Here is a 26,157-nt window from a genome sequence, read left to right on the forward strand (position 1 = left end):
AAAATGTAAATCTCAAAACAATCCTTTAAAAACGGAATTAAAGATTTGTAATAGAGTAATAATCAACAACAGCTTATATTAATATAGCACTTTTAACATAGTAAAATATATCTGGATGCTTCACAGGAGGGTTATAAAACAAAATTTGAAGATGAGCCACATCAGGTGATATTAGGGTAGATGGCTATTAACTTGGTCAAAGAGGTAGGTTTTAAGGAGCATCTTAGAGGAAAGGTGGAGGCAGGATGTTCCAGAGCTTAGGGCCAAGACAGCTGAAGGAATGGCCACTAATGCTGAAGCTATTAAAATCAGGGACGCTTAAGAGGCCAGAATTAGATGAGCGCAGATATGAGGGTTATGTGGCTGGAGGGGATTACAGAGGTGAGGAGGGGCAAGGCCATGGAGGGAATTGAGAACGAGAATTTTAGAATCCAAGGCGTTGCTTGACCAGGAGCTAGCGTAGACCAGCGAACACAGGGGTGATGGGTGGATTGGTGCAAGTTAGGACATGGGCAGAAAACTGTTGGATGACCTCACATTTACGGAGGGTAGAATGTGGGAGGCTGGCTAGGAATAGTCAAGCCCAGAGGGCGCAAAGGCATGGATGAAGATTTGGACAGCATATGAGCTGAGGTAGGGATGGAATCAGGCAATGTTACGGAGGTGGAAATAGGCAGTCTTAGTGATAGCATGTGGTCGGAAGCACATAGCGGGGTCAAATATAACACCAAGGTTCAGCCTCAGACAGTTGCCAGAGAGAGAAATGGAGCTGGTGGCTAGGGGACAGAGCTTGTAGTGAGGACCAAAGACAATGGCTTCGGTCTTCACAATACTTAATTGGAGGAAATTTCTGCTCAGCCAGTACTGGATGTCAGACAAGCATTCTGATAATTTAGCAACAGTGGAGTGCAGTATAAGGGTCTGAATGGGTTAGTCTTGAGAGAGTGCAAAGAATACCACCCACCATGATGATGTAAGAGAACATCTGGGAGGGACTCTAGGACAGATACAGCATGGCTTTTGAAGGAGTCACACAGGCTTGCGTGAAATGTATATAGTTATGAAATAAATATTAATACAGGCTGAGAACCTCTGTGGCTAGATTCAATACAGTGGCAGCATACAGAACCAAACCTATAACATAGAGGCGTCTAGAGAGATGATGGTGAGGTACAGCTGGGTGTTGTTCATTCAGAGAAGCAGTAACTGCAGCACCCTGATCAGATAAATGGCAATATTGCTTAGTGTTGGGTATTAATTTTTAATTAACACCACTTACAAAAGAATTTGAATCCTATTGCTATCAATTTTGTCATGCAGGCCCCCACCTGCCAAGAATGAGGAATATTAATTTCGCCACCTGAACATTAATTTTAAACTGTTACTGGAGTGAAGAAAGAACTCGTTAAAAAAATCCACAATGGATCCTTGGCTGGAGAGACTTTTTTTTTTGCATATTAACAGTACTTGGAATGGACAAAGGGGCTACACCCTGCTCCAATTTAATCCACAATGGACTTTTGATTACCAGACGTTGAGAGTGGAGGAGCTCGCATTCCAGGTTAACTGCTAAAATCACCGAATACACAAATGGACGAGGTCACACCAGCTATTCACGTGACTAACCTGCTGGGCCACCTGAGTTTTTTTGAATTTGAACTTGCCACAGAGTTTTGAACGCCGAAAGCTGTTTGCTCCTGGACTGAAAAGGCCTCTCATGGCTGGCTCGCTGCAGCCTCTCCTGTCTGCTCATCTCTTTCTCACCAGCTTTGGAATCCATTGAAGGCACAGGAACCCCAAGAGAGAAAAGTCTCCGACAGTGAACAAGGTTTAAGAAGAATACTGGGCCTCAACGAAAAGCAAGAACTACCTACAAAAGGACTACAGTGAACTCGAAGCACAGTAACAAGAAACTCTTCAGATATTGCCTCAAACCTCTCCACTTTATTTTTTCTTCTCTTTTCTGCCTCTATTTGCATGTGCCTCACGTATGCATGCTAGCGTGGGGCACAGTGTGTATCCGTAGGCGTTAACCGAATTAGAGTTTTTACTTTGTTTAATAAATTTCACTTTTCTTTAAATCTAAGAAAGCCTGTGTGTGCTTGTTACTAAGCCTTATAATTGGAAAGCGGTGAACAAGGATTCACCAAGCGGAAGCTCAAAACATGGTGTATTTAAAATTAAATCCTGTTCCAGTAAGACCAGGTAAAGGCTGAAAAGGACCCCCAGACACCATTCTCACCTAGTTGTAGCAATTTTCAAAATTGATTAAAATCAATGCAAATTCATACCCTTTTTAATGTTAAGCTTCTAATAAATGTTTTATAAATAACTTAACAGTATATAAATATTCTTTTAAACAAACTGTGCACCGATAGTAATATATTGGACACTTAAAAGGACAAATTTCCCTTTGCAATGATGCAAAGACATAGTGACATAAATGAATCTTCAGAATGCATACCTACAATTTAATGTTCATTGGTTTTTAGAATAATCCACATGAGAATCCAAGATAACACAGCACGAAGAGAAACTTTTCACAATGGAACCAAAATTTAATAGCCCTACATAAATGAGTGTTTATCACATATTAATAAATCATGTTACACTATCTGATCAAATATTTATAAGTTTCAAATTTACTGAACTTTGTACTAATTATTTATTGTACTGATATCACAACTCTTTTATATTAAAGATGTCTTCATTATTTATAGGTGTGCCATCACAGCGTTAAATGCCCATTTTTTATACTCCAACAACTGCAGTCTAGTTAAATTTTAAGGGTTTGCTTCCAGCAGGCATTTATAGTAAAATGTTATCAATATAATTGCTGGATGGATCAAAAGATTGGAATTCATTAGGGATAACTGAAATGCTATTACTTGACTCAATTCTTTTAAGGGGCGAGGTCTTTTTTTCCCCAGTGGAACGGGATGTTGGTTTCATTAAAATGGGAGCATATTAGATCAGAATCTTTCTTTTATTCACATTTGAGTAACTTACTTGAAAGCTGGTGGAATTCTGCGAAACTACAAAATGCAGCAATAGTGGCTGTGGCTGAGTGGGTATCCCTTTGAGGCTTACGTATGTGTGTGCGCGCGCTCTTGGTCATTGTTTCAGTATCTTCAGTTGTATGCTGCAACCTTTCCCTCACTTTTCATGGCATCCTGCTGCTGCTTCCGAGCTGGAGAGCCTCCTATTGGCCCTCCAGCTTTGAGAGCCCTCCCACCGCCCTTAATTGGACAGTGAGCCCACCCTCTGGCCATTAATTTCCCAGTTCTGGGAAAATCACAGGTGAGTGACTGTTCCCCATACAGTGTGGATTTCTGACCCCCATTTGACGGTGGGGTCCTGAAGTCTACAGAAAATCCTGCCTACTGTGTTTAAAAAAAAATCATGTTGCCATTATTTTTTTGGCAATGACTTAAATATGTATCATTTGGTTACTGACCCTTCTAATATTACAGATGCTGAGATTAGAAAGACTCAATTCATGATGTAACCTTCCTGAAGCACTCATAAGAAAAAGCTTCTCGGCCTTTTGGCTAAGATCAAGTGTAGTATCTGTTCTTATCAGTGCTTATTTGATTGAGAAGAGACCATGATCATTGCCTTTTGATCCTGGGGAAGCTTTGAGTAAAATGGCTATAACCAATTTTCGAGCTTCGGGCCAGGGAGTGCGCAACACCGTTCGGGTGGTCGTGAAGGACAAGGAAGGAGATGCACCGGTCGATCGCACCTTCTTCATCAAGAAAATTCTCTTCGATTGCTGCGGATTTCAAGCGACGGACGTTTTCTGCCTGCAGGATTTCCCCAGCAGTGGATACTTCGACGTGACGTTCCGGAACGTGGCGGGATGCATCAAGTTCCTGAAGGCGTTCAAGGAGAAATGGGACCGGGCGCCACTGTCGATCCTCACAGCGGAGCCGCTCTTCACGCTTACGTCACAACGGGACCGGGTGGTGACGATTCACCTCTACAACCCCCATGTTCCGGTGGTGGATGTACTCACCTTTCTCGCCAGGTACGTCGAGGTGGCCGGCAGCAGCACTGATGTCAAGGACCCCTTTGGGATCTGGACCAGCAAGCGGCAGGTCAAGGTGACCTTGAAGGTCGATCCCAGTGGAGCCATCATCCACCCTCCCTCCAGCTTCGCTATCGGGGGAAGTCGAGGCTTCTTGGTCTACGCTGGGCAGCCCAGAGTTTGCCGCACCTGTGGCAAATCTGGTCACATGGCAGCCAACTGCAGCACGGTTGTCTGCAAGAACTGCAAGGAGGAAGGCCATCAGACCAAGGACTGTAAGCAGACTAAGTGTTGCAACTTGTGCGGTGCGGCAGGCCATCTCTACAAGACCTGCCCCAAACGTTGCCTCAGCTATGCTCAGGCGGCAAGGTCCAAGGAAAGGCCGAGAGAAGATTCGACGAAGGCGTCCGCTGTTCGAAAGGAGACCAGCAACCTTCTCCGCAGTGAGGAACTTCAACCTGAGAAGGAAGGGGAGGCGGCTGAAACCAACGACCCAGCACCTACCCAGCGCCCGGAAACCCCTCCTCCGCAGACAGAATCAATGGAGGAGGAGGCAGCAGATGGACAAACAGGTCAGTGGCAAGTGGTCCAGAGGAAAACCACAAAGAAAAAACATCCCAAAGCCACCACCCAAACCAGTGGCAAGAGGAGGCTCTCTTCTGAATCAGACTGCAACAACTCCTCTTCACTGGACGGGGAAATGCTGGAACGACAGCCCCTTCAAAAGAGGCGGCAGAACTCCGAGATGGATGATAAAGCATCCCAGCCCCCGGGCACTGGAAGCTGTGATGGGCCCGGCATGCCCCAATCCCAATGCCCCACACGTAACGACGTGGCCAACGCATCTCAGCTCCGGGACACCGGGAGCAAAGACACGTCTGGCGCACCTGAGCTCCGGGAGACCAGGAGCTGTGATGTTTTCGAGGAGGAACAGATGGAAGCAGCTGAGGACAACCCAACGCTCTCTGCCTACAAGACCCCCCCGATGTCACCCGAGCGGCACAAACCCTGCAGGAAAAATCAGGAAGGGTTTCTGAGCCCAACCAACGTGAAACTGCTTGCGCACACGATGGGTATGCAGGAACATCCCGAAGGACTGGGACTAGCGAGGACAAATGGTATGGGAAGCAACAACTAATTTTTAGAAAACAAAATGGGTGTAAGAATTGCTTCCATTAATGTGCGTAGCATTAAATCTACTACGCGATGTGTTTCAACCTTGGATTACCTTGCCAAGGTCAAAGCTGACCTACTGTTTCTGCAGGAGTGTGGAATACCACACCTCAGCACCTACAGGCAGTGGTCGCGATGGTGGTCCCACGGGCCATCGATCTGGTCGGGGGGTAATGACTGCCGTTCCTCCGGCCTGGGTATTCTGCTGCGGGGAGGTAACTTCACCATCTCCGAAGTTAAGGAGGTGGTGGGCGGCCGCCTCCTCGTAGCAGACGTGATGTACAACAACGCTCCGCTCCGGTTGATCAACGTGTACGCCCCGGTACAACGCAGCGAGCGGCTGACCGTCTTCCAGCAGCTCCCACTGCTGCTGGCGACGTCCAGGCCGGTCATCCTAGGCGGTGACTTCAACTGCATCATCGATGCGGCTGGACGATCCGGCAGTGACGACAGCAAACTGGACGCTACGTCCAGATTCCTAATAGAAACAGTTAAGGATGCCAAACTGCACGACGTCTTCAGCAAACCTGCAGACGGAGCGCAGCGCAGATACACATGGTCAAGATCGGACGGGTCTGCCCGTTCCAGGATTGACTTCCTGTTTGTGTCCCGTGCTGTCACGGTCGGATCCACCGACGTCAAGCCAGTGTTCTTCTCCGACCACTGCCTCTTACTGGCCGACTGTCACTTACAGGACGACCAGCGGGTTGGCAGAGGGACGTGGAAGCTCAATGCGACACTGCTGACCCCAGAGAACGTTGAGGAACTCAAAAGGGATTACAAAGGTTGGAGGACCGTGAAACCCCTCTTTGAGTCTCCAGTTCACTGGTGGGAAGCGATTAAGGAGAACATCAAGAGGTTCTTCATCCACAAAGGTGTTCAGAAGGCGAGAGAGAGACAGAGGGAACTGTCCCGACTCCAGAAAATTATGCAAAATCTACTCCGGTTGCAGTCAATGGGGGTCGAGGTCAAGGAGGACCTCCAAGAGGTGAAGAGCCAGCAGGCCTCGCTCTTTGCCAAGGAGGCCTCCAAGATCATCTTCCGGTCCAGAGTCCGCTCCATCGAGCAGGATGAGACGTGCTCGCGTTACTTCTTCCAAAAGGTACACAGAGAGAGCTCTGTTATCAGCAGCCTGAAGGAAGAAGATGGCTCGGTAACGTCTTCGCAGCCCGACATACTCAGGATCAGCAAATCCTTTTATGCTGGGCTGTATGACGCGAAGCCCACAGACAGCAGAGCCTCCCAGTCCTTCCTGTCATCTATCACAGAGGTCTTAGATGACAGCAGGAGGGAGGGACTGGACAAGCCGCTAACTCTGGACGAGCTGACAAAGGCCGTCGAGTCTTTCGAGACGAGTAAAACTCCCGGGAGCGACGGCTTACCGGTCGAGTTGTACTCGGCCCTGTGGGACTGGGTCGGCCCAGACCTGCTGGAAGTATACGAGAGTATGCTCCTGGCTGGCAGCATGTCAGAATCCATGAGGAAAGGCATCATCACCCTCATTTACAAGCAGAAGGGGGAGAGGGCAGAAATCAGAAATTGGCGGCCCATCTCACTGCTTAATGTTGATTACAAGATTCTGTCCAAAGTCATAGCCAGTCGAGTCAAGTCTGCTCTGGAGTTGGTGATTCACCCCGATCAGACCTGTACTGTACCCGGCAGGAAGATCTCTGATAGTCTCGCGCTACTCAGGGATACGATCGCCTACGTACGGGACAGGAGGGTGGACACCTGCCTCATCAGCCTGGACCAGGAGAAGGCTTTTGACAGGATATCGCACACCTACATGATGGACGTGCTTTCCAAAATGGGGTTTGGGGAGGGAATCTGCAATTGGATCCAACTGCTCTACACAAACATCAGTAGCGCAGTGTCAATCAACGGGTGGGAATCTGAAAGTTTCCCGATCAAATCTGGAGTCAGACAGGGCTGTCCTCTGTCCCCGGTCTTGTTTGTTTGCTGTATTGAATGAACCCTTTGCTGAGTCTATTAGGAAGGATGCGAGCATAAGAGGGGTGACAATCCCAGGCAGCGGAGGCACTCAGGTCAAAACCTCCCTGTACATGGATGACGTCGCCGTCTTCTGCTCGGATCCGCTGTCCGTGCGCAGACTGATGAGCATCTGCGACCAGTTTGAACTGGCCTCGGGAGCCAAAGTTAACCACGGCAAGAGCGAGGCCATGTTCTTTGGGAACTGGGCTGACCGATCCTTTGTCCCCTTCACCGTCAGGTCAGATTACCTGAAGGTGCTGGGGATATGGTTCGGAAGGGCCGGGGCGTGCACCAAAACATGGGAGGAGCGAGTAGCCAAGGTACGACAAAAGTTGGGCATGTGGGGGCAGCGATCTCTCTCCATTGTGGGTAAGAACCTGGTCATCAGGTGCGAGGCGCTCACGTTGTTGCTGTACGTGGCGCAGGTCTGGCCCATACCCCACTCCTGCGCCGTGGCAGTCACCCGAGCCATTTTCCGCTTCGTCTGGGGATCTAAAATGGACCGGGTCCGGAGGGACACGATGTTCAAATCTCTGGACATGGGCGGGAAAAATGTACCCAACGTGGCCCTCATCCTGATGACCACCTTCGTGTGCGGCTGCATCAAGCTATGTGTAGATCCCCAGTACGCAAACTTCAAGTGTCACTACGTGCTGAGGTTCTATCTGTCCCCGGTGTTGCGAAGGATGGGCCTGGTCACATTGCCGCGGAACGCTCCGTGCAGTTGGGACGTGCCGTACCACCTATCCTTCGTGGAGCAGTTTCTGCGGAAAAACACCTTTGACCACCGGTCCATCAGGCAGTGGTCTGCACGGAATGTCCTCAAGGCCCTACGGGAAAAGGAAACGGTGGATCCTGTCGGATGGTTCCCCGAGCAGACCGTCAAAGTCATTTGGCGGAATGCCTCATCACCAGAACTTTCAAACAAGCACCAAGACGTAGCTTGGCTGGTGGTGAGAAGGGCCCTCCCCGTCAGATCCTTCATGCACACCCGAAGTCTCGCCCCCTCCGCACAGTGCCCCCGCGTTGGCTGTGGTGGGGAAGAGACGGTCGCCCACCTCCTCCTGGAATGTGCCTTTGCAAAGCAGGTGTGGAAAGAGATGCAGTGGTTTTTGTCAAGGTTCATCCCAAGCAGCTCTGTAACACAGGAGTCTGTGCTCTACGGGCTGTTCCCAGGGACGCACACCGAGATAAACATCAACTGCTGCTGGAGGACTATCAATTCGGTGAAAGACGCCCTTTGGTCTGCCCGAAACTTGCTGGTCTTCCAGCGCAAAGAGTTGTCCACCACCGAATGTTGCAGACTGGCACATTCCAAGGTCCAGGACTACGTGCTGAGGGACGCACTAAAGCTTGGGGCAGCCGCAGCAAAGGCTCAATGGGGAAAGACCACAGTGTAAGGTTCCCCCACCAAGCTGGACTGAGGGGCTGGATCCAATGGAAACCCCTCGAACTGTATCGTTAATATTCTCAATTGCTGTAAATGTAAAACTGTAATTGACATGACAATTGTGAAACGGAAGGGTTGGGAAGATACACATGACAGTATTGAAGGAAGCTGATCTCCCTTGCAATGTTTGTATTTTTTGGTGCTGTTTGGAAACTGTTTGGCAATGTCATTTTTACAGATTTTTATGAATAAAGTATATTTTGGAAAAAAAAAACTCATAAGAAAAAGCCAGTCAGCCTGTTGAAACCCTTCTCCTCTAGTAAATTATCTCTCCCAATAAAACATTCAGCTGCATTCTGAGCAGCCGTAAGGTTTTTTGTCTTTACTATTCTGCTATGTAGATTATTCCAAACACTTGTTACTCTCTGAGTGGAAAAAGTTCTTCCTAAAATCTGTTTTAAATGATTTTACTAATTTTAAATTGATGTCCTCTGACCATACTTTTTTGGCGTAATTTGAGTTAATATTCTGGATTTGCCTTTTCCGCATCATCATCATATTTGGTATGCTTTGAATAGTTCTACCTTCTGTACAGGCTTTGTAGTATTTGGATTTCTCTAATCTTTCCTCACAGCTATTTCCACTGGAGTGCGTAAGGTTGCCAACACTCCAGAATTGTCCTGGAGTCTCCAGGAATTAGAGTGAGCATCCCAGAAGGAAACTCATAGGGGAGATGAATAAAAAATTTTTTTTGTTATTTTCATTTTCTTTGAACACTTCAATTTATTAGTTTTAATAATTTTGGAGATGGGGAAATAGTTGTTTGGGGCAGGAGGTCATGTGATGCAACCTCTAGGAATATATCTGAGCAGAGTTGGCAACCCTCAAGTTGAATCATCCTCCTCTCTGAATCCCCTCCAATGCTTGGCATTTTTTTGTGTGTGCACGATGCAACAATAAGAATTTTAACACTTTGTTGCAAATGTGATCTGACTAGTGCATGATGAAGCCATAGTATAACCTCTAAGGGCCTTTGGGCCACTGCCGTGGCTGTATATTCCAATGTTCTATTAGCTTTTTTTGTAAAATAGCTTTGCCACATTGCCATGTCAGTGAAACTAAAGTGTCTACCATTAATCTCGGGGCCCTTTCTAAGTCTTTTTGTACCAATTGAAATTTTATCACTGTATATTTATGTACAGTGTTTTGACTAATTTACAATTGTTTGTCGCTGTTAAATTTCATTTCCACTTGTCGACCCAATTGTGTAGCCTTTTGATGATTAGAGAGATACAGCACTGAGACAGGCCATTTGGCCCACCGAGTCTGCCGACCATCAACCACCCATTTATACTAATCCTACATTAATTCCATGTCCCCTACCACATCCCCACCGTCCCTCAATTCTCCTACCACCTACCTACACTAGGGGCAATTTACAATGGCCAATTTAACCTATTGACCTGTAAGTCTTTGGCTGTGGGAGGAAACCGGAGCACCCGGCGAAAACCCACGCAGTCACAGGTAGAACTTGCAAACTCCGCACAGGCAGTACCCAGAACTGAACACGGGTTGCTGGAGCTGTGAGGCTGTGGTGCTAACCACTGCGCCACTCTTTGTAGATCCATTGGCAGCTCTTTTATTGCATCATCTCTCTTCTGTCTTTATTTTGCATAGAATCATTGGTTAGCAAATTCCTATATTTTAGTGTTCTTTCCCTCCTTTCTCCTTGTACGTTTTGTAGTTGGTTTTTCTTACTGTTTTAATTGTTCTATTAATCCACCTTCAGCTTGGGTATTAATAGTTTTAATTTGTATCCTTCAGTAATATTTCCCAGTTGATTGCTGTCATTCCATCCCTTACTCTGTTTTTCTAAAGCCTTATAGTCTGGCCCTGTCTCTCTGCGGTGCCGGTTGCAGATGGTCTTAAGTGTAAACATGTTGTGGCGACCAGTCCCCAAAGGCTTCACCGCTTTTATATTATGATGGGAATCTCAATATATTGAGGCAGATTCATTATCCTGGTTTGAGTCAGTACTAAATAGTTAAGAGCTGGTGCCAAGCTCACCAGAACTATAATGTACTAATAATATTCAGTGTTTGTGGGTCAGCCCATTTGTAACATTATTTGCAATACAAATTTGGATGGTTGCAGAGAGTGTTAACCTGTTGGTGGTGCAAGCAGAAAATTGTGGTGATACTTAAAGGGATGCCCACGATCCAAACAGGCAAGGTGAACGGTCAAGAACAATGGTCTTTTCATTTGTTCTTGTGATGTGGGTACGTTAGCATTTTTTGTCCATTCCTATTTGCCCTGAAAAGCCAAAATGATGTGGCTTCTCTTTGATCTGCTGCAGTCTGTGTGGTGCAGGTGCTTCCACAACGATATTTGGTGGGGAATTCCAGAATTCTGACCTGGTAATAATAAGGCAATAGTGATGTTGTTCCAAATCAGGGTGGTGTGCAGGTTGTAGGGAAGCCGAGCAGTTCCCACAACATTACTGCTCTTGTTCTTTATTGGTGGGGTTTGTGGGCTTTCACCCTGCCTGCTTGAAACAATAAGCCAAACTTTGATTTTGTGTCTTCTCTGGGACATCCAATCAGCGTCCTTAATTATTGAGAGCATGAAGAATCACCCCACCTCTACCCGCCCTCTTCCCCCCCTGCACCCCCCCATCCCCATCCTTCCTGAGCGTTCTGTACTCTCTGTGTAATGACTTCATTCCATTCTCGTGAAGTCAGCCATGTTGCCACAACCATTATAACATCATTTCCAGCTGCTATAAATGCATATTTATCCACTTTTCCCTGCCTCTGTACTTGCTTGAAATCTATCACATCTCTAACTTTTTCCAGTTCTGATGAAAGGTCATTTTCATTAACCCTGTTTCTCTGTCCACAGATGCTGCCAGACCTGCTGAGTGCTTTCAGCATTTTTAGTTTTTATATCTTATTTCTAATACTTCTCACATTCAGATATGTGCACTTAATTGTTGCCTGCAATTTTTTCTCTTGCATTCTATGTTTTTTTTGAAATGTTGACTGCATTTGGTTTCATCTTTATGTTGTTCTCCCCCTGCCATGACCACTCCCCACACACACCCATTAAACCACCCTCTAAACTTATTTCAATATCTTTTTAGACTATTATTCCACATCTTCAAGCATCTCTGAATTTCTGAGATATGAATGCACAGGGCTAGAAAGAGCCAGGATCTTAGCCTCCAGCAGTAAGCAGAGACTTGCTTTATGCAATGCCTCTCTGAATGGATTGAACATCATCTAGTTTTAGTGGCTACTGCTTCAAATTAGGTAAAGAGCCAGACAGCTGCCTTAGGATGAAGGCCTGCTTGTGTGAGTAACTGAAGGGTGCTATCTCTAAATTGACTGTGCAAAAGATGCCATCAGGGAAAAATCATCTTGACTTGAAATCATTTCTAGTGGAATAGTGAATACTATGATCATTTGCTGTTTAAAATTAAATATCTGTTGCTCTCCATCTTTCAGGTAATCGCCTGGTTACTGTAAGTGAAGGCAGAATATAGTTATACAAATGGCCCACTGTAACTAACTGGCCAGGTACACGTACAACAACAATTTGCTTTTATATAGCACCTTTAATGTAGTAAAATGTCCCGAAACGCTTCGCTGCAGTGATTATCAGCCAAAATTTGACACTGAGCATATTAGGACAGGTGACCAAAAGCTTGGTAAGAAGCGTTTAACAGGTGGAGATCAAGCTAGAGAGGTGCAAAGGTTTAGGCAGGGAATTCCAGAACCTGGGACCCAGGTCGCTGAAGGCACAGTCACCAAAGGTGGAATGATTAAAATCAGAGACGCGCAAGAGGCCAGAATTGGAGGAGCGCAGAGTCCTCGGAGGGTTGTAGGGCTGGAATGACAGTTGGATTAGACGACAGGGGGCTGGTGTTGCTATGGTGCCACTGCCCTGCAAGAGTCCTTTGGGAAAGGACAGAAAGGAATTGATTTAAGGAGGCCTGGTAGTGTCTGTGCCAACACCCTAGCACTGTGTTATCAGCGATGAGAAATTTAATTCAGAAACCCAGTGCATGTACATGAAAAATTTACAAAATACATATTCCACATGGCACAGTGGCGCAGTGGTTAGCACCGCAGCCTCACAGCTCCAGCGACCCGGGTTCAATTCCGGGTACTGCCTGTGTGGAGTTTGCAAGTTCTCCCTGTGTCTGCGTGGGTTTCCTCCGGGCGCTCCAGTTTCCTCCCACATGCCAAAGACTTGCAGATTGATAGGTAAATTAGCCATTATAAATTGCCCCTAGTATAGGTAGGTGGTAGGGAAATATAGGGACAGGTGAAGATGTGGTAGGAACATGTAATTAGTGTAGGATTAGTATAAATGGGTGGTTGATGGTCGGCACAGACTTGGTAGGCCGAAGGGCCTGCTTCAGTGCTGTATCTCTAAACTAAACTAAACACTCATTTGGATCTCCATTCCAGAACTATTCGTCCCATCAAATGTCTCAGCTTGGTTTTGTCACAAGCAATGTATGAGGTGGAGAGGTAATTGTTAGACAAAGAAAGCAGAAAGGGGGCACAATTAATCAGCAGAAACATCCTCCTCCCCCCTCACTAACTTGGTGGAAATTGCTTTGACCAAATATGGTGGTCATAGATCCATCTATCAGCTGCATTTGATCTCTGTCTTTAAGTTGCTCGTATTGTACCTGCACGTTACATGGGATAACAAACTCATCTGACTGCCTATGGTTTTCTTTCTAATATACTGTTCAGAAATGACTATGAGTGCACCCTATACTGCAGAGGGCAGTCAATGGTATTGAATATGTTCAAAAGCACACACTAAGAAAATTATACATAAATCCTGCAAAATGAGACTATTCAAACCTGTGAATAGCAGTAATGCTGTCTATGGCTTGCCATTTCGTTCTGTAGTTGCATGACCTCTTTATAATTCCAGATACATACAGTAGATGCTTTCAGAAAACCCATAGTCACTCATATTAACAAGGTTGGAGTGTGTTTTTTTCAATAGTAAACCCAAACTATGATGATAAATGGCTTTTGTTTTGAAAATTGTTTATTTCTACATAACAGCCCTGGATTATACGTAAAAGATTGTATTAGAAGGTAAATGTACTAAAAGACTTATTTAGCAACAAATCTGTAACAAATGTATTGTTACTGAATTAAAGTAAATATCCTAGTAAAGCATGACGCCAATACCAGTTGCATTCGAGAAGTGCACTGGCTACGCAATCAGTCTCTGGTTATAACGTAGCAACAGGACCAGATATTTTACCTGCTTCAATTGTTTATTCCTTGTTGCTGGGCAATCAATATATTTGAGCTGCTTTTTAGTTAGCATTTCTACTCAACCAGTTGTCTAGCGCTGCCATGCCTTTGAATTAAATTTTTTTTAAATGTAATTTGTAATAAACAAAAAGCACTCGATTCTGGGTAGGTTATTGATACAGCAGAGCCAGGGCATAACAAGTCATGTTGTTATAAACTCCTCTTGGAGCAAACGGAATGAATTATCACTTTTACTGCTCTGTGGGAAATGGTGGTAGGGAGGATCATGCATCCGTTTTCACCAGTGCCTGATTTTCTTGTCCAACAAAAATTCAAATGAGCATTTATCCCAGTGGTATTCTCTAAGACCAGCAGAACAACTTGATCTTTTATAAACCTAAACCACTTTGAAGAACCCCCTAATTTTTTTTGCTGGTTTTCAATTTCAAACCCGAAGTGCTACTGCCCTGTCCCCATGAAGCAGTTTCGCTCATCGGTGAATGGGATTTGCTTCAGTGTGGTGACGTTAAGTACTTGTAGCTTGAGGAAGATCTGTGTTTGGCAGCGCCTAGTTCTATTAGAGATGCAAGACAGCAGAGACTGAAGGTCATATGGGAGAGTGATGCTTGGTTACCATTAGGCCTGTTTTAGTACATTTAAAGGGGCTATATAAATACAAGTTGTTGTTGTTACTAGCAGTGGCCTTGAACCAAAGTTGGCTGAACGATAGATGGTCAATACTACATGAGGTGGTCTGGTTTGAATTTAGTGTTTCAATAATGCAAGGAACTAACTTTCAGACTTCTTTACTTCACTAATGCTCTAATACCCTGGGATTCTGGAGTTTAATAGTGTAAGGAATTACCTTATTAGGTTGAAAAAGCAAAGCGACAGTTACTAATGATCGCACAAACAGAAACCTCATTTAATGCTGAAAGTGTCTCCATTGCACAATTAAATATATTATCGGGGGTCATGTTAAACTGACAGATTACTTGTGTTTGACAGGTAAAATTGAACCTCGAGCGGGGGTGGGGGAAGGAAAATAATCAAAGCCACACACTCCTATAGACTAGATAACCTGAAAACAAACATTTTGTCTGAAGCTGTGTGTGACTCCCAGCTGCACGGCATCTCATTCTCACATGGCATTTATCCATTATATTATAAAGCTATTGGATAATGATGCTGCCTTTGTTTGGTGCCAATCAATAAATGAATGTTAAACCTGAACAACAAAGAAAATGATGAGGTGTAGATCTTGCTGGCTGGAACAACTTCATTCCTGAAGATTAGGGGCTAACAGGTATTGTACTTAGAAGATGGCCTTGAAAACACTCTTTCAATGGGACTATCTATTTGTTTTTACCAGCCAGTTGATAATTGTACAGAATAGCTTCAAATAGAGGGTATTTAACTCCACCTGTAGATTACCAGGCTGAAAAACATTCCTGGAAGTCTATAGGACCCAGAGAACACCCCCACCACCATCACACCCTCTCTGGCATGCATCCAGACTACACTTCAAGAAGGTGAGAATGAGGCGAGCAAAGAGTGCCACATAAAGCTAGCAAGGAGTTTCTCCTGCACAGTTGGATTCCTAAAGCCACACTCGGGCAACAACCCAACCCTGGAAGAGCCCTCCTCATGTAGCCAGAATCCTTAATGTTCTAGTACACCGAACAGATGGGCCGGGATTTCATCTGGGCGATGTGGGTCTCAGCCACTGACTAAAGTGCCACCGAGAGCCTTGCGTCACCTCCTCTGGGGAAGGCCTGCTGCATTATGTGCCAATTAGGCACTTAAGTGGACAACAGCAGGCCTTCCCCAGGATCAAGGACCCCGGTGACAGAGGTCCTGTCTGCCAAGAGCTGCTGGCCAATCAGAGGCTGGTAGATCTTTCACTGAGTAGTCCCACTGCAGCGGCATTGGCTGCTGCCGGTACTGGACTCACCGGAAGCGCTGGACCGAGGCCACAGGTGAGTCAGGGCAGGAGGGGTTTCTCGGGGTGGGGGATGGGGTGTAGGGACGCCAGCAGCAAGGGCAGCGGTTGGCTCTCACTGGGCCCCTTCCCAAGTGCCTTTTAATGAGGGACCCCGCGCCCCCCCCCCCCAAGCCAGCAAACAACCCGCGTGGGTTTGCTTCTTGTGCAGCGCAGGCCTGCCCACTGCTGGGTGAATACCGGCAGTGGGATGAGGCCCTTAATTGGGCATTAATTGTCCACTTAAAGGCCTTAATTTGGGTGAGGGCAGACAGGTGGCGGGATCCCCCAGCCACCATCCCGCCCAATTATATGCTTTCCCCACCTCCAAAGTCGCCACAGTGGGAAAAACGTAACATTTTCCTCCATGGTGTCAAATCATCTTCACCCCCACAACCCCCCAACACTTCCCAGTTCTTTCAACCATATTGAAAATCCTAACATGCCAACTTATTCTGTATGTTGTTTGTGACAAAACGGTCACTCAACAAAATACATGTAGATTATTTTCACTGAATAAGATTTCAAGTGCTTTAAAGTTTAGGACAGACTCCATAGTCCTTACAGAAACGTAATGCAGCCATGCACATGTAAACCTATGTTGCTCTATTATGTGAAACATCTGCAATCAAATCTTTAATTTCTGGTCTTTGGACCAGAATGGGGAAGCCTTGTGAAAACCACCTTACTAGCCTTACGCAGGGGGCTGCAAAAATTGCCTTTCTTGGCTTTAAGCTAAGCCTTAGGCTCTCAGTACTTTGGAATTTGCCTGAGATGGATTGCAGCTGAAATAGAAACCCAGCAGTCCCTCCAAGGAGACTTGCTTTCAAGTTGCAAGCTGAACTTGCACTTCTGGTCACTGGTTATCTCTTGCTAGCCAAGTGAAAGTCCATGCAGGGCAGTTATTCTGACATGTACAGTCCAGCTGGACATTTAAGTTCACTGTGACTAGAAAACATGACTTTATGCCTACATTGCCATTAGGAACGATGATGCTGACTTTAGAGGAGCTTCCTTTGCTGTTGATGAGTCTTGTCTGGTCAATCTAGAGGAAGTAGTACTAATATCAGCTGGCAGTGAGATTTCAGCACTGTAAATACTGCATATTGGATGGGAGTTTATGGGAAACGGTTATCTCCAGGACAGAGTTCCATCATAATACTTCGTAACCCTATCCCACAGACACTTGAGCTTCTTCCAAAGCAATTGGTTGAATTGTCTGTACAATGGTCGATCACATGATATAATTAAGTGATTAAATCGGATGTTTGCCTGTGGATAAATTAATGACCCAACCCCCAAATATTTATTAACGTGTCATCCAAAACATCAGTTCATCAGGTGTGATTGATAATTATTTACATATTGAATTCAGTGAAGGAGTGAAGTAATTTATGACTTCAACCCCTTATAGAGACTAAACCAAATCAGGAGTCGATCTCAACGAATCTCCTTTAATCAAGTTCAAAGCAAACAAATTCTCATAGACACTTACATAGAGTCCAAAGAGTTGTACTAGCGTTCCCTCAAAGAAAGAAAACTAACGTCTTTCAGATAGCCTATTTTTGATGCTTAAGGCCAAGTCACAAATATACCAGATATTATAAGGGTCTGGGAACTCTCTTCAATACGTATCTCTCCACTTAAAGAGATGCAGAGAGGGAGTTCTTTGTAGTTGTATGTAGAATGCTACATGAGACGATTTGTTAACTTTTATAGATTTATTAAAGAATTTAACATGCAATACACTTCTAAGTGGATAAGCATATCATCATCTTCTTCTTTGGCCTCCTTATCTTGAGAGACAAAGCCCCGCCTTTATGGCTGCCCGCCAGCTCTGGCGAACGCTGGCAACTGACTCCCATGACTTGTGATCAATGTCACAGGACTTCATGTCGCGTTTGCAGATGTATAAGCATATCACATATTACAAATATTACTGAAAGATGTAGCACATAATCTTATTTCTAACATAGAATCCAAACGTTTAATCTTGCTAATGTTACAGCAAAATATCTTGGAAAATCCATCAAAATTTTAAGTAAACTTTTTACCTTAAATTCCCCTTAGTTGAGAAGCGTTGTTTAAGGATTCAAAGCTTCTAAACTTGGCTTCAAAAACCCCTCATGTTCATACTGTTTCTGAAGTGTCATCTGACTTTTAGCATAGATGTGACCTTCCTGTCTTCCTTTTAAAATCCATATCTTTAATTTCCATTTCCACTTAATGTTTTACTGAACTTCCTTTGCTATTGAAGTTGTGAGCATTTATCTGGTCAAAATGTTTATAATTGTGTTTACTTAACTTTTCTTGGTCCTCTGAGTACATTCCATTTATTGTTTCATTATCCATAATTGCCCTTTCCATGGCACCCCAAAGCAACCTCCGGTGCCGATCTGTCTGCACAAACTGATTAAGTTTGTTGCTACCTCTTTATGACCAGGATATTTCAATGTGTGTGTTTATCTTCCAAGCCCCTGACAACAGAGACACAAATGGAATTCCCAACTTGTTTCTGGTTCATAACAGGGACCTTGACATTTTCTAACTCTACCTTCTTGAAGGGGAATGGCAGTGAGTTCTAAAAACTGACCATCATTCAATCCCTAACTCTAAAAGGCGTAATACACTATTTCCAAATTCTACTTAATTAAGCCTATTATACCTATATTCCATCTCAGGAGCAGGTGCATTTCTGCGGAATCAGAGAGATTGTGTTTCATGAATCTAAACTGCATGAATTTTCAAAATTCCTCAAAGTGATAGTATTGTAAATTATTTTACAGGCATTGTGGCACAGTGACGATACTTGGAGGTAGGAGATGTGTCAGTGGTTCATTTGCATCCATCCTCCCTGTTTATTAGTTTGCCAACAATCCATGTAACATTTAATTGTAATCAGCCACATCGAAAAAATAATTGAAACTAAATTTAGCCTTCATATTTTTGACAAAAGCCAAAGTACATTAGATGAAGTCAAATTAAAAAGTGCCTGTGAAATGAGATATTTTGATGGCCTGTGATGGTGCAGGGGATGAGAATTTCCATTAGCAAACTGTGCCTGAAAGCACTTACTGTTAACACACAGATCCAGAATTTCCTCAGATTTTTACCCGCTTAAACAGGATTTCTACTGTACTTCCGCCAAAGTTACAGCACTGCAGTGGCAGGTAGTCCAAGGAAATTGGGGAGCATGGTGAGGTACTGTCATTTATTGAGCAACCTCCAAGGCATCTTGTTATGTCAACAATATCCACTGGCAGGTTTTTAGATGGAGGCCTTCAGCAGATGGAGGCCTTCAGTCTTGGGGAAAGAAGTAAAATCAGAGGGTGAGTCTTCCCAGGCTGGTCTTGGACATTGTAACAATCAAACCATAAGAGAAATAGAAATCCCTGCAGTGGTTCTGTCAAGCATAGCACCAAGCCATAAAAGTCCCAGGTTTGATCCCCGATCTGAATAGGTGAGCTGGTATTAGTTAAGGCTGCAGTTTGATTCAATGCCTCTGGCTCATAGAGGAAATAAAAGTCAGGTTTCCTGCTCCTGATTGTTGAGAAAAGATGGGAAGAAATCTAGGGTGGGGATCAATTTTTAAAAAGGAGGAAAAATTGGCAGACTAAAGTAGGTTGTCTGAAAGTCCTCTTGATTGGGTAATAGGGGTTGGAGGATACCTTTTTTAATTCAATGAGAATTTTTAAGATGGATTGGATTATAATTGAACACTGGTACTGTAATATGCTTCACAAGGTGTATAATATTTTTAGCTTGCTAGCTTTGTAACTGCTGCAAATCAGATATCAGATCAACTCAACTTCCTTTTTAACATATTTGCTGGATTGAACACTGAGCCACATTTGGAGTGTGACATAATCTGTTACTGTAGTGCCTGGTAATGTGGTGCCCTCTCTCAATGTAATAGAAGTGCCAGGAGTCTAACACACATTATCACAGTCACTGCACAATACATTGTAATGTGATATATGTCGTCATTGACCTGAGGGATGGAGCCATAATATCCTAGCCCCTTCCCCAAAGGCATGGACTTGGGTCTCCATTTCTCCTCACAAAAATAAGCCCAATTTAGCAGCTTTTGGGTGTGGGTGCAGGACAAGGAGAGGGGAGTAGGATAAAGATTGAGTTGTATAGTTGGGCAAGAATAATGATTAATGAATGAGCGCCTGAGCATGTACAAGGGAGAAGTGATGAATTATGATGAAAAAGAATATGTCACAAGTTGTTAGAGTTGTTATTTTCTGAAAAGGTTTATGTATTGGATCAAAAGGAAGGCAAAGAAGAACATGACTGGAGGACGTGATGGACAGGACAGGTGTAACATCTGGGTTTGATGCATATCATCTCAATGGAGACTGGAACCTATGGAGGGCACTGGTCTTATAAAGAGCGATGGCTATGGAGAGAAACCATGTACTGTTCTTACGGCCATTACCAAATAGCTCCAATAGTTCAATGCATACAGGTAACAGATCATAAAAATAAAATGCATGTACATTCCTCAGAAATTTAAAAACTGCCAATGGCTTTAGCCACGGGGATTAACCAGATAAAGACTTCATGCCGTGTTTACAAACTGTTACAAATAGAATTTACTTGTTTGAACACACCCCCATCAAATTGATGACTGAAACTGATCTGGAATGAGATTAAATAGAAATGTAATGCCCCAAGGAGCCAGCAGTTCCAAAGTTAACAAGCCAAAGGGAGCTGGAGGAGTTGCACACAAAAAATAGAAAATGTAATCATATTTTCTCTGTCGATTTAAGAGATCTACACATTAGTTTCCTCTGGTTCTCCAATTCCACGTTCTATCACGTCACTGGAGTTGTTCTGTTCTAAGCTTGTGCTTAAAAACTCAGTGGTCACAAAGCTGACATTGCGGGACAAAACATCTCTGCTACCTTCCAATTTCCTCACCTTTTTTCCTGTTGTTCTGGCCTGAAGGTGGTAACCAACACTAGGCTACATTTCCATGGTTACCAAGAACCATCTGATACCATACTCAATTGTCCATCTTCATTTGTGAGCCCAGTACACTATATGACTTGTGTGTAGGGAGGCATCTAGCAATGAGGGAGGTAGTGGAGATATGTCTATACACACTAGACCCGTTCTTGTCCCAGTTGGCGCTTGTTGCTAGCAAGTCTTTGTGCTAGAAGCACTGTCTCTCAATACACCCCCTATAAAGTTTAAATCCATCTCCCCATTTACTTGTATCTATTTCAAGTCATTGATGCAAACTGACCTTGGTGTTCTGGTTTATATGATTTAGTCTCCAATGAGGCAACATGAAGAACAGCCTGTTCCAAATCTCCAGACACACATTATCAAACAGAATGAACTATGAAATATAAGCACAGATAGGATGGCATTGTCTGGACTTTGGGGTCACATCTGGCTGATTGGCTGGGGATGGAACACCCCTCAGCTAAGTAGTAACGGAGTGCTGTACCCTGACAGCAGCATTGCTGGTAGCCATGTTGGAAAATTCCACTGGTATCCAGTTCCTCTCTTCTGGCCATATTCATATGTCTTGTTTTAATTATTTTAATCAATTGGTTTAAGTCTTTTCCTGCATTACTTCCACTGTACATGCTTTCTTGGTAGAAGGGAGGAGGCCATTTTCTGACTCCACTGATGGCAGGAATCTCGCATGTATTGGAAAACTGCAGTCAGCATCCTGTTGGTTTTTGATATACACTAACAAGGGGAAAGATTTCCACTATAGAACCAAAGACATTTACAACATAGAGGAAGGTCATTTGACCTATGCACCAGTTATTTCAAAGAGCAATCCAGTTAGTCTCACACCCCTGCATTTTCTCGATACCCCAGTAATTTTTTTTCTCCTTTTAAGTATTTATCCTGTTCCCTTTTGAAAGCTATTATTGAATCTGTATCCACGACTCTATCATTACAAACCCTAACCACTCGTTGCATAAAGAAGTTTTCTCTCATGTCAACTCTGGTTTTTCACCAATCACCTTAAATCTGCGTCCTCTGGTTATTGACCCGTCAGCCATTGGAAACACTTTCTCTTTATTTACTCTATCTAAACGGTTAGCACTGCAGCCTCACAGCTCCAGCGACCCAGGTTCAGTTCTGGGTACTGCCTGTGTGGAGTTTGCAAGATCTCCCTGTGACTGCGTAGGTTTCCGCCGGGTGCTCCGGTTTCCTCCCACAGCCAAAGACTTGCAGGTTGATAGCTAAATTGGCCATTGTAAATTGCCCCTATTGTAGGTAGGTGGTAGGAGAATGGTGGGGATGTGGTAGGGAATATGGGATTAATGTAGGATGAGTATAAATGGGTGGTTGTTGGTTGGCACAGACTTGGTGGGCCGAAGGGCCTGTTTCAGTGCTGTATCTCTCTATGACTCTATAAACCTGTCTTAATCTCCTCTTAACCTTCTCTGCTCTAAGGAGAACAACCCCAGCTTCGAGCAGACTACAGTCAGGGTCACCAATGGTAACACCTGTGGAGTTGGAGGTGCATTCCTGTTTGCCCTGCCTCCACAAGAAGGGTTTTTTGCTTTTAATTTTCACAACTTACTTTTTGTTTGTGGTGACTGAAGAATCCTGTGCGGGGCAGTTCAGATACCTGTCCTACTCATAGTCAACTCATTTTGTAATAGTTCCTGCAACGAGTGTAGGTTCTTGAATAAACATATTCTAAAAATTGATCACACTGTGAAATTCGTGAGGTCCAGCACCTGTGTAGATTGGGCATGTGCCCAAATACTAAATTGGTATGTTTATCATCCATTTTATGCCCAGAAGCATTCATGACACACACAAGTTTCTGTCCCAGCATGATTTTTCACGGATTGTTGTTGTTAAGTAGAGTTAGTGAAGTTCCACAAGCGCTGGGAAATTGAAAAGTCCTAAAATTTGTTAAAATTTCATTATGAATAATGAACTTCATGATCCCCTCCCCCACCAGATTTCTTTGGACTCTGAAAAACATGGAGCCCCAGCTGGGATATAAAGCTGGGGAACTCTGTTCCCTCCAACTGTGCCAAAGAATGATATTTATGTCGGTTCCAAAAGGGTGGTTGTAGCATGGTAACCAAAAGCCTCTTTCCACTTGGTGCTCCCATGGAGCCAGAGGCATGCCACAAGGAGGAGAGAGGTGAGCAGCAGGTCAAATAATTCCTATTGAATGTTGCTGCCCTATGGCACATGACTAATGTAGAATTGCTTTCTGTTTAGTCTGATGAAAAGATTAAAGGCCACACATCCTATGGGTAGAGACTGAGCTTCATTAGATTGTAGAACAGTTAGCGGAAGAAAGCGACAGAGGTGTTGGCCCACTGAGATCTCTGCAGTAATGACATTTTAATAATACATTCATTTGAAAGAAAGGTGATATATCAAGATATCCCATGCAGGACCTTTCTAGAAATGTAACTACTACAAAGATAGTGGCATACTTGCTTTTCCATTTTCTTCCTTCCTTAAAGGGGAACCACTGTCATTTTGAAACAGAGCAGAAGCAGGCTGTCCATTATTAGAGCTGGGGTTCTCTTTCTGAAGAGAGAAGACCTGATGGAGGTCTTCAGGATTCTAGTTTGATAAGTTAGGCGTAGGGAAGATGTTTCCATTTGTGAGCCAGAACTAGCAGATGTAAATACAAGAGAGTCACGAATAACCTCAGTGGGGAATTCTGGAGAAACCTCTTTATTCAAAGTGTTGAGAATGTGATACTTGCTTGCCCTCTGAGTTTTACCAATGTGTGTAAGTCAGGGAGTTAATGATACTTAAATTTGGCTTGCCAATCCATTCAACATAAACCAGTTTGAATTATGTTGGCACTTATACTACAGCATCTCATTCAAATACTGAGTGACTGAATTAACCATTGCCAAATTATCAAAGAAGATGCCAGACCATAAAGTCATGAACTAACATTTCTTTATTAACCTCACTATTTAAACGTAGACCTCGAGTATGCAAATTGTTTAGCAGAGAGGGTTAACTGACAGAATGAATAATGAAGGCTAGAAGGCAGTACAATTATGCCATGTTAATTCAGCAGTAACTGGTTTACTGAGCATAATTTGACAGTTGAGATCAGTGTGTATGAGATTGATACAAATTGGTGTGATTAATTTAGGATTAGACTCCTCAGATATGTCAACCTAACTGCGTTAGACAACCAAACTATTGAATAGATATCCTCATGTGTGACAAAGTTTCCAGAATTTATTAAGCCTGATCTAGATTAAATTTGGGACCATGCTGGTCTATATTGACAATTTTCCAAGGTCCATATGATCTCCTGACCTGATTTTGATCGCCTGAGAGAGTTGTAGAGGAAATTTTACAAAATACTTCTTCCCTACTGGTCCTGGAGAAAGAGAAAGCATTTAGACATAAAAAGAGGAAATGCTCAGCAGGTGAGGCAGCATCTGTGGAGAGAGAAACTGATTCAATGTTTCACGTCAAAACTGATGAAGGTTTTTCAAACAAGTACAGAGGTAGCTGGGGGTGGGATGGAGGGGAGGAATGAATATAAGGGAAGTTCTGTGATAGAGTGGAAGGCAGGAGTGATTAAATGAAAAAAGGAAAATCCCATCCCATTCTGAAGAGAGATCATTGACCTGAAACATTAACTCTGTTTTTATCAATACAGAGGCTGTCTGACCTGCTGAATATTTCTAGCATTTTCTCTCTTTATTTCAGATTTTCAGCATCTGCAGTATTTTGCTTTTGTTTAAGTATTGGTCATAATACTCCTGTTGTCGTTGTGTGGGACAAGCTCGATTGACCAACAGATCTTTTCCTACACGTCAATTTCATATGTTGGTAGTGCATAAATTAGAATGGCATTGAAATGACATTTTTAAATATTTGCTCCAATACTGTTAATCAACTGTTGGCTTTGTGATTCTGGTGTCAGCAAGGCTCAGTTGACAACATGCTCACTTTTGAGTCAGAAAGTCATGGGTTCAGGTCCCAATCCAGGGCTTCAGTACCTATATCTAAGATTTCACTTCCGTATGGTACCAGGGCAGTGCTGCACTGTCAGAAGTTTAGTCCTTCAGATGAGACATTAAACAGAGGCCCTGACTGGCTGTTTAGATGGATAGAAAAGGCCTCATGGTGCTATTTGAAGAAGAGCAGGGGAATTCTCCCAGTGTCCTGCCCAATATTTATCCCTTATCCAACACCAAAAACAGATTTTTAAGTCAGTGTTTACTTGCTATTTGTGGGACCTCACTGTGCGCAAATTGGCTGCTACATTTCCTACATTACAACAGTGAATACAATTGAAAAGTACTTTGCTGGATGTAGAATGTTTTGGGACACCCTCAGGTCATGAATGGCGTTATATAAATGCAAGTTTGCTCATTCTCATCAGCCATGAAAAGCTTTAATGACATTCTGAGGGCATGAAAGGCACTTTAAAAAAAAATGCAAGGCCTATTTTTATTAGAAGCTCCTTGACATTTTAAGTTTCACAGGCCTGGAAGCCAAAGACTGAATTACTTTCCTAGTTAAATATTTAAGAAAAATGAACAAGCTGTCATCTAATGAACTTCATAAAACGGTTTCTGTGCTCTGTGATTAATAACATCACTTCCTTCATGTTGACAGACTGACATAAAAATGAATTTTCTGCATCCAGGATCTCTGGGAACCCTAACCGTGTGGAAAGTCCCAACAATAGCGAATAATTAATATTTATTGCCTCACAAAAGAGACTTGGCCGAGCCAGCTAAATGACAGTCTGCTGTCAGAAGCAGTGTTCAAATATTAATCTTGCTTATTTTTCCCCCTTCTTAATGACAGTTTTACACAGACTGCACTAAATGTCTCCAGGCTTCATGAAGTGTAAAAGATGCTGCTATCAGCAGCCGCACTATCAGACACACTTGAAGAACGGAGTGCTAGGAGTAATAAATATGTCTTACTATCCATTTAATGAGCATTGACACCTCCATACATCACTGTTCAGACCCTAATACAGACATTGTTGCCTGCAAAACCTATTACGTTTCATATTGCAGTAGACAATTATCTTCCAGTGCCCACACCACCCCCCCCCCCCCCACCCCGTCTTGAAACCAGAGTGTCCACCCCCTCAAATTAGAGTGCTCCCCTCCAAAACCAGAGTGTCCAGTTGAAAAGCTGTGTGGATGGCCACATATTTTTGTGCAATTTGCCGACCAAGTTAGAAACCAGGGTCAGTGCGGTGCTCCTATGTGAAGTAGTGCGAAGCCATTCTTTATACACAGAGAAAGAGGGAGGGAGAGAGAGAAAAGAAGAAGCCTCATATGTAAGAAAG

The 26,157-nt window shown here is 43.9% G+C and overlaps 1 protein-coding gene and 1 pseudogene across 10 annotated transcripts in view; both read left to right on the forward strand.

Annotated features, from left to right (window-relative positions):
- The window catches only part of ptprub (protein tyrosine phosphatase receptor type Ub), an 833,961-nt gene that overhangs the window by 585,156 nt on the left and 222,648 nt on the right, over positions 1–26,157 (forward strand). The gene's annotated exons all lie outside the window — the stretch shown is intronic.
- On the forward strand, positions 3,532–3,640 carry LOC137347370 (U2 spliceosomal RNA; annotated as a pseudogene).

This window comes from Heterodontus francisci, chromosome 31 (assembly GCF_036365525.1).
Source record: "Heterodontus francisci isolate sHetFra1 chromosome 31, sHetFra1.hap1, whole genome shotgun sequence".
Lineage (NCBI taxonomy): Eukaryota > Metazoa > Chordata > Chondrichthyes > Heterodontiformes > Heterodontidae > Heterodontus > Heterodontus francisci.